Here is a 7,606-nt window from a genome sequence, read left to right as displayed (position 1 = left end):
GTTTACAGGTTCCAAAAGAACAGTCGAAACTAAATCTTGATCATAACAGGCTAAAAAATAATCCTTCATTTATGACCAGAGCTGGCTCAAATTGAAATTACAATAGAAAAAAAGTCAGGTCAGCTGAAAGCAAGGAGTAACATCAATACTTAAAACAAATAGAAATTATTTTTGTACCTGTAGGGGACTGTTCCTCGCTCTTTAAGCTAAAGTTGAATTTTTCCCCAATTCTTTAAGAACAACTGCTGCAACACAAGGGTTATTGAATCAGAATAGGTAGCTTTTTTGAAGCCCTAATAAGCGAGGGGTACAGGACACTGCAAACCCCCTTATATTCAGAATAATTACTTTTTTCTTCAATTTAATCCCGGAAAAACCCTCTTTCCCTCTGTGGAAATTTTACCCGGATAGTTCTGCACCACAAAAAATCTCTCGCAAAAAAACATCCCCACAGAGAAAATTCTTTGAGGATTTAACAAAGGTGTAGGTCCAAATATGTCTATCCGATGGACTCAGAAAACAAGGGCTTAGAACACATTTCCTCAAAACTCATTCTGTGTTTATCTGAAGGTCTAATGGGGCTTAGAAAATTAGGCCATTAAAAAAACTCATTGAGGCATCTAACCCCTTACCTAAAAATGATCTACCACCCATCCTTCACAGTTGCTAAAATGTACTTGTACGTCACTATCTTATAAACCAAATCAGTTCATGTGACTGAGGCATTAAAATCAAGTTCAGAAACATTTTTTTCTGTAATAACGTAGGAGGTATCAGCCTTTAGCATATCTCATTCAGCCCGAGCATGAAAGGGTTTGCCTACTTTTTGAAAGGGGGGAAACACCCCCAAAGAGTCAACTGACCATAATGAAACTCAAGCAAATTCTGGTAGCGAATTGGTAAGGAATGAACGACTCGGCCCAATAGTAAGCAAAACTAAAAAAAAAAGGAATTTTGGAATCAATTAATGCATTGAAAGAATACGCTCTTTATTCTGATATAATAAAAAAAAACTAGTTTTTTAACTGAAAGTAAGGAGCGACATTAAAACTTAAAACGAACAGAAATTACTCCGTATATGAAATGGGTTGTCCCTTCCGCAATCCCTCGCTCTTGACGCTAAAGCTTTTAATTGTTTTAAAAAGCAGAATTGTGGCAAAGAGTCAAACTTCGCCAGTTTGCAAAGTTCTCCTGGCGGGTGATGATGAATTAATTTCTCATGAAACCCTTGTATATATGGTTAACGTTGAAGGTTTGCTAGGTGAAGATTTATTTGAGCAGCCACAACAGAAATTACGTGAAGAATTGAAGCCAGAAGAGAGAAATTTAAAAAAGATACTGAGAGAAGAATCCAATAAAGAACAGACCAGAAGTTCATTTAATACTGAAGATTGTCCCACTAGTATCAACGATTTTTTTGTCACCAGCTTCATTCAATGCGAACTATAAGGAGCAAGAAAAACAATGTATCTTGAAAGAAAATATTGAATTGATTCAGCAACTAAAATACAAGAAATCGATACTTTTGGTTTCAGATGACAAACCAGATATAAAATCTAGAATAAGTGAGTCTACAAATACACAAGCTTACTTCCAAGATAGAAACAGATCAGTGCCATCAAGTAACTTACTTACACCATTGCCAGATAAAGTGATACAAAAAATGGACGAAAAACAAAATTATCCTGAGAAGCGCAAGCTCGAAATAGATGCTGTAAATAGGCCAGAAAATAAGAAAAAATGGACGCCCTTAGTTTGGAACTCGAGTGATTTTGTTCAAATAGACAAGAAGAGAAATAACTCATTTTCTCGGAAACCTTGTAAATACGGACTGCGATGCCGCTATGGAAGCAGATGCAAGTTTATTCATTAATGTGGCTATTTTCTTTTGGAACCATTTATTCAAAATTTTAGCTGAATAGGGAGTTGAGAAGAAGAATTGGAGATATTCAAATTCAACATTCCTAAGTAAATTCTTGTTGTATTTTCCCAGTTGTAAATAAAACTTTTAGTATGACATTTATTTATTTTTTTAGCTTATTCACAAGACCAGTAATCAATCAACTTACCAATGAGACAAATCATAAGGATCGCCATGTACTTTTTAGAAGAAATTTTTTAATTCTCCCAACGAAGGTTTTCTTTCCTACCACACTCGGATTAAACTTTCTTTTTCTTCTTCTTAAGTTTTGGTCAATTGTTTCACACGAAAGCAATTTTTAATTTTGCTCATTGCTTTAGAGGGACAAACTGACAAAAGCCAGAAGACATCTTAAAAGGAAGATTGTGAAATTAGAATTTGAACGTTGTTCCGATGAGAAAATGTTGTTATTTTTTTCTCAGAGAGTTAACTTCCGCCAAAATGGTTACCAAAAATTGGATACCCGATTTGATGTCAAATGTGCACGAAAGAAAAAAAAATCAAAGACAATGCTTAAAGCTCATTTTTTACGCGCTTTTTAACATTATTTTTAAAATAGTGCTTTGTTTCTTCTCTTTGTTTCCAAATCCAATGACCGACGGTAGTTTATCAGACTGATGTTAAAAACACCAGCAAGACGTTGAAAGTGAAATAGTAGCATGTTAAATCATCTGTTTATTGTGGTGGCTGGCTAATTTGCAATCCCTAATGCTAATGAGTATTAACCTTTACAATTTTGGTAGTTTCAGTAGAGTTTAATAGTGCCGGTTTTACTTTCATCCGAAGCAGACCATTCCTCGCCTTATTTCTTCCTCCTCCTTCTCGTATGATCATTTCTACTTAAAAATTCCTACTACCAAGAAGCAGAAACTCAACAGATTTTGAAACAAAGAAGAAACAAAACGTATTTTGAAAATTAACATCTTTTGAGAAAGACTGATTAATAACGAAGTTCCCTGAAATTATCCTAGAAAGTTTTTCGAAAAAAGGAAAGACTTTTATAAATGCTTATCTAAACAAGTTCAGCGTTTGTGCCATTTTGGTAGTACACAAATAGGGAGCTTTTATTCACCATGATATACCAAGGACAACAAAATAAACATATTTTCTGCCCTTTAGTCCATTCATACTAGAAAACCACGATTTTCTAGGATTTATCTTTGGTTGTTTCAAATATGACGTTTTTAACGTTGTGCCACATTTTTGCCAGCGTTGCCACGCTGAATTGTGAAAATAAATAAGCAAAATTAATTAATTAAATTTGAAGCCTTAATCCGTCCACAAATTCAAACACTTACAACCTGTTGATTCCCAAAGACAACTGCATCTTCAAAGAAAAACTATGCCTTCTTAAGATGCTGTATCATAGAGTTTAGTTTATTTTTGGCTGATTTCGCCCATGTTTTTTTTTTTTTTTTTTTTTTTTTTTTTAATTTGGCTCCTGCTATTACCAAAACTACAGAACTACGAACAGAGATCTTTGCACTAAAAATTGGATTACAGTTTTTCTTAAATATGTACACAGTTGGATAGGTTTCCACTTCACCAATTCAGGCAGGTTTCATTTTACTGTCCTTGGTATTATAAAACAAAATTGACGACCAGAAAAAGGACTCTTTAATTATTGTTCTAAACAGAAGCAAGCCAGATTTTAAGCTAAACGTTAACTTTATCACCAAGTGATGTGAAATCCCGCTGCCGAAGCAGAAGTCGCTCATGTCAAAACCTAGCTAACGCATACAAAGAAAAATTTTCTTGTTTCCAAAATTCTTGGATTAGTCCATAACAGTAAGTTTTAATGGGTAGGATTTGATTGAAGCACTGAGGGCAGTGAACTGTGTGTGTTTCGTATTATAACACAGCTTAAGTAAAAAAGAGTAAGAGTTAAATAGAAATAATAGCGGAACATTTCATAGATTAAAAATCTTGATACTAGTTGTAATCAAATAGTTCGTGGTAACGCACAGTAACTAAGAAGCAACCCGGCTCAATAGTAGCTGAAACTCTTAAAAACAGAATTTTGATACCAATTGATACATCAAAAGAATCGGAACTAATTTCAAATATACAAGTTTCATTAAGTTTAATCTTACCCATCAAAGGCTACGAGACTGAGAAAATTTGCCTGATATTTGAAAAAAGGGGGAAACACCCCCCAAAAAACATAGAATCTTAATGAAAATCACACCGTCGGATTCGGGGCATCAGATAACCGTACTGTAGAGATTTCAAACTCCTATCTGCAAAAATGTGGAATGAGTATTTTCTGCCAGAAGAAAGGTCACGGATGTGTGCTTATTTTTATTTTTTCCAAGGGTAATCGTATCGACCCAGTGGCCCTAGAATATCAGGAGAGGGCTCATTCGAACAGAAATTAAAAGTTTTAGTGCCCTTTTAAAGTGACCAAAAAATTGGAATGCAACTAGGCCCCCTCCCAAGCCCGTTTTGTCTCAAAATCGCCCGATCAAAATTTTGAGACAGCTATTTTGTTCAGTATAGTTGAAAGACCGAATACTATGCCTTTGAAGATATCATGGCTCCCCAAAATCCCTGGGGAAAGGCCTTTAAGTTACAAAATTTGCTCATTGTTTGCGTATAGTATGTTATTGGGAAGTATGCATACGTTTTCGGGTGGGGAGGGAAGAGAATTTTCTGCTGGTGGGATTTTCCACGTTGACAATTTTCCGTGGAGGGAAATTTTCAGGGGGTGATTTTTCAGGGGAAATTTTATACTGGGAGAATCGGCCAGAATTCCTATACGTGGGAGAATCGGCCAGAATTCCTATACGTAATTCTTCTTATGTCTTGCTTTTTCTTTGCTGACTCAATTTTACGCACGGAGATGTTAAGGGTAATTGTCTGGAGTTAACTTTCGTCAGAATTGAATTGTCTAGATAATAAATCCGTGGGGAGGAGGGATTTTTTCGTGGAGTTATACCCAGATTTCCTGGCGTTATTAAAAAACGATCAGAAATAAAAAAAAAAGGTTCAATTAAAAGTAAGGAGCGACATTAAAACTTGAAACGAACAGAAATTATTACGTATATGAAAGGGGTTTCTCCCTGCTCAACACCTCGCTATTTACGCTTAAGTTTGAATTCTGTCCCAATTCTTTAAGAACTACTCCCGAAGCACTATGTTCGTTTAATTAGAACAATAAGAAGATTTTTTTTTAAATTCTAAAAACCCTTAGCGCAAAGAGCGAGGTATTGAGGAGGAGCAACCCCTCTCATATACGTAATAATTTCTATTCGTTTTAAGTTTTAATGTTGCTCCTTACTTTCAGTTGAAAAAATTGTTGTTTTTTTATTATTTGATAGATCAAGAAAATTATGAATGAGATAATTCAACATTTTGATGTTCCTTTTCCCATTTTTTTATAAATCAAATATTAAATTTTATGCTGGAATAGATAGTTCATAAGTCAACCACTGAATAAACTCTCATAGACATTCACAGAGAAAAAAAAAACAAAAAAAAAACGAATACAGACCAAATTCTGCAAAATTCTTCGTCAGATCTGACCGCTAGCCCACAGTCACATTACATTTTAAAATTATGGTCTTAATTTCAAGGGTTTAGCGCAGTGCTTACTCCGGTTTGGTCTAGAAAAGAACTATGATAGTATTTTTTTGGCTATTTTACTAAAGTCTTGAAATCACGACCATGATCTCAGAACTTACCACGACTCCGGGTTAAAGGCGAAATTTCACAGAACGATTCGTTTTCTTATCTCCACGCAGCCAATGCATGAGAGTTCGATATAAAATTTCATGAAGTCTTTTCAATTACCATAGCTAGTCGTCCCAGAATTGGATGGGAAGAGGTCACAAGGAAGGATTTAAGGGAAATTGGAACTTCTTCGGGGGCTTTAGATAAGTTAGGATGGAGGAGCATGCGTAGTGTGTTGGCCTCAGCCGGTTGGGTGGTGCATCAAGTTGTTAGTAGTAGTAGTGTACCCCACTTGTCTGACTACTAGAAATATGTCACAAATAATTTATTGACGAACCTGAATAAGTTTTGTACTCAGAAATATATCTTGAAAATGTCCCTCTTCGTCTTCTGTAAATACATTTTATTTTTCTGTAACACAATATATTTATCGAGAAAAAAAGAAACACAGAACAGTTTAACAAACCAGTGCGCAGTCCACACCAAGTTAAAATAGAATGAAAGCCCAAAAAATTCAAACCAATCAACAATTATAAAGACACTTTAAAATTGTTCACATTAATGAATAACAGAAATTCATAAACACATCCCAACTCTCAAGTTCTCTACTATGCTTGAGTGCCTTAAAAATAGCAAAAAAGAAGACAATTCCTATCTATAATACATTTTCCAGAATTAGTGCTACACCAAAAATAGAAAACTATTACACAAAACAAAAAGCTGTATCTCAAGCCATTCTACGACTTAATCTAGTTATATAGGGTCCAAGAGCTAGAACTGTCCTTCCGGAATAGCAACCAAAGTAAAGTAGTTTAAACCCAACTTTGGAGGAATATTTATGTTTCCATCCACTACATTCTTTTGCATTAAGAAACACACCTCTTAGTGTCCTATCCCGAATGTGCTCATTGAGTCAAATTTGCCATTAATTATTCAACAGCCTTTTCCGGTATTGTCTTAATTTCACCTTTTATATAAATTGACTTAAATATATCAATATTCTTCTTCATGATTTTTACAGTCACGGGCACACCCCTGAATGCCGTCAGTAGCCAAAATTCACAAATATGTATAGGGGGAAGGGAGGGAGCAAAGTTATCTATCCTAATCTAGGGGGGAGTATTTTTTTTTCAATGACAATAGCAAAAAAGGCTATTTTTAATTAAAATACCCAAAAGAAATTTTCGGAATTTAAGGGAGTAGAGGAAGAGGGGCAACCCCCCATGAAATGCCACCATTGAATTCTACCCTTCTAACTCTTATGCCGAAACACTAAATTGAAACTCGGCAGGCTCGTATTCTATTTCCAAATGGTTAGGATAGTATAACGAAATAAAAATTAAATTTAATTGCAAAATATTTGGATTTTTAGAACATGGATTTGTTTTCCTATTTCGATGAAACTTTCTTTATCGCTTTTGATGAGATCAAGCTATATTTGTAGTTTTTCAGTACAATGAAGAATAGAGCTCACGTACTCAATGCCAATTATTCCAAAAAAGTTAGGAAAAAACAATGTAACAGAAAAAAAGAAAAGAAAAGTGTGAACCCGCGAAAAAAGTGTAAAACAAAGGAAAGTGATTGCGAAATAGTCCAAAATGAAAATAACCGGACCCAATGCAGGAGCCAAGCAAGCTGTAGCACTTTTGAAAATATTCGTAACATTGTTGGTCTTCAAAGTAGTAAGGCCTTATTTTTATAAGGGAAGTGACTGCAGTATGGTCCAAAATAAGAATCACGGAACCCAATAGAGGAACAAAGTAAACTGTGTCCCATTCGTACTGCATTCATGGAATATTCGGGCCATTTTTGGCTTCAAACTACTTCAAATGAGTTGTAAACCGTCTTTCATTTAGTTGTTAAATTAAATTCAGCCAAAAATTCAGTTAGTTTTAATTTCAATTAATTTAATTACATTTCAAGTTTAAGTTTAATTTACTTGTGAATTCGCTTAATTTAGTTGTAATTTCAGCTGGATTTCCATGAATTTGGCTAAATAAGTGGGATTTTAAG

Source organism: Artemia franciscana, unplaced genomic scaffold (assembly GCF_032884065.1).
Source record: "Artemia franciscana unplaced genomic scaffold, ASM3288406v1 Scaffold_1188, whole genome shotgun sequence".
Taxonomy (NCBI): Eukaryota; Metazoa; Arthropoda; class Branchiopoda; order Anostraca; family Artemiidae; genus Artemia; species Artemia franciscana.
Note: the sequence above shows the minus strand (reverse complement) of the source record.